Source organism: Egretta garzetta, unplaced genomic scaffold, assembly GCF_000687185.1.
Source record: "Egretta garzetta isolate BGI_Z169 unplaced genomic scaffold, ASM68718v1 scaffold179, whole genome shotgun sequence".
NCBI classification, from domain to species: Eukaryota; Metazoa; Chordata; class Aves; order Pelecaniformes; family Ardeidae; genus Egretta; species Egretta garzetta.
This window is the reverse complement of record NW_009270001.1, coordinates 343,174-344,586: the sequence shown is the minus strand read 5'-3', so window position 1 is coordinate 344,586 and position 1,413 is coordinate 343,174. Positions and strand designations below refer to the sequence as shown.

At 53.8% G+C, this 1,413-nt stretch overlaps 1 protein-coding gene across 1 annotated transcript in view; it reads left to right on the top strand.

Annotated features, from left to right (window-relative positions):
- Window positions 1–1,413, top strand: part of MAPK4 (mitogen-activated protein kinase 4) — a 22,802-nt gene that overhangs the window by 14,630 nt on the left and 6,759 nt on the right. The window lies entirely within an intron of this gene.

Here is a 1,413-nt window from a genome sequence, read left to right as displayed (position 1 = left end):
CTGGCCAGGCTTCTCCTGATGCAGCCCAGAGTACGGTTGGCCTTCTGGGCTGCCAGCGCCCATGGCCAGCTTATGTCTAGCCTTTCATCCACCAGCACCCCCAAGTTCCTCTCGGCAGGGCTGCTCTCCATCCTTTCTTCCCCCAGCCTGTACTGATACTGGGGGTTACCCCGACCCAGGTGCAGGACCTTGCACTTGGCCTTGTTGAACCTTATGAGGTTTCCTATTGCTCTGTCTTCTTCTGAGGCTTTGTTCTGAGTGGATGCATGGTGTGATGGAGACCAGCCATGCTAATGTCAGTGTTGGTTTGGGGTTCTCTAAGCTCATTGCCATGTCCTGGTTTGGAACTCTGCCATTTGGGGTGAAAGCGGCCACAACTGCATTGAACCAAACCTTGTTGGCGTGATGAGGCCATGATGGATGGAGACCCTTTCCCCACCTCGACATTTGGACCTACCTTTGCCCTGGGGGGGGGTGTGTGTGTGTGTCTGTTTGGGGTCAGCTCCATGGATGCGAGTCTGGAAACCTCCTGCAGACCCACAGGGATCTCTGGGCTAGGAAGGGCAGCCCCTGCGAGGTGCCAGGGACCTCCAAAGGGACAAGGTTGCTTGAGGGTGCGAAGCCAGCAATGATCTCCACCATCTCTTATGAGCAGGCCTCTCCATCCTCCCTGCAGACTGATCGGAAGTGCCGTGCTGTAAATGAGGTTCACTCCTCTTGCTGTGGATCAGCCGGGCGCTGCTTGCTGGTGAAGCAGCCTAAAATCCATCAGTGGGACAGCAAGAGGGTTGGTAGCCCAAAAATCCCCATTGGTTTGTCCACCCCAGCCAGCTCGCTGTCTTAATGGATAGTCCTGCTTCTAATGACAGAATATTTATAACCAGCGTTTCTGGCAGACAGAAAATCAATAGCGCAACTCAGTATTTCTCCCAGGCTGCTTCTCCATACACGTAGGAAGCTGGAAATCGGCCATGGAGCTCTTGGTCACGTCCAATAGTGCGCTGAAGAATGGGATTAACGTTCATTAACGAGGCGGTTGGCTCCGCTCCGCTGGCACTGCTGCTTCTCTCCTCTCACTGAGAGTTCTGAGCGGGGGCTTAGGGATCTGTGGATAAATATGTCCTGAAGGAAAAGGATTTAAAAATACAGGATTGCTCATAACAGCTGTGGGGATCATCAGAGCCTTGACTTGGTGCCCAGCAGCCAGGTGGGACCCGGTCGGAAAGCACCTTTCTCATCAGGAGAGCTCAGAGGTCAGGCACTTGCGTTCATTTAAAGATGAAGTTTTGGGATCCCCTAGAGCTGGGTTCACGATCTTCTTGTTATCGTTGGGGTTGTGGCAGCACTTTTTGTCGCTGCTGCACAGAGGGGCTTTGCTTCTCGGTGTAGCACAGTGTGTGGCAGGGACACGTG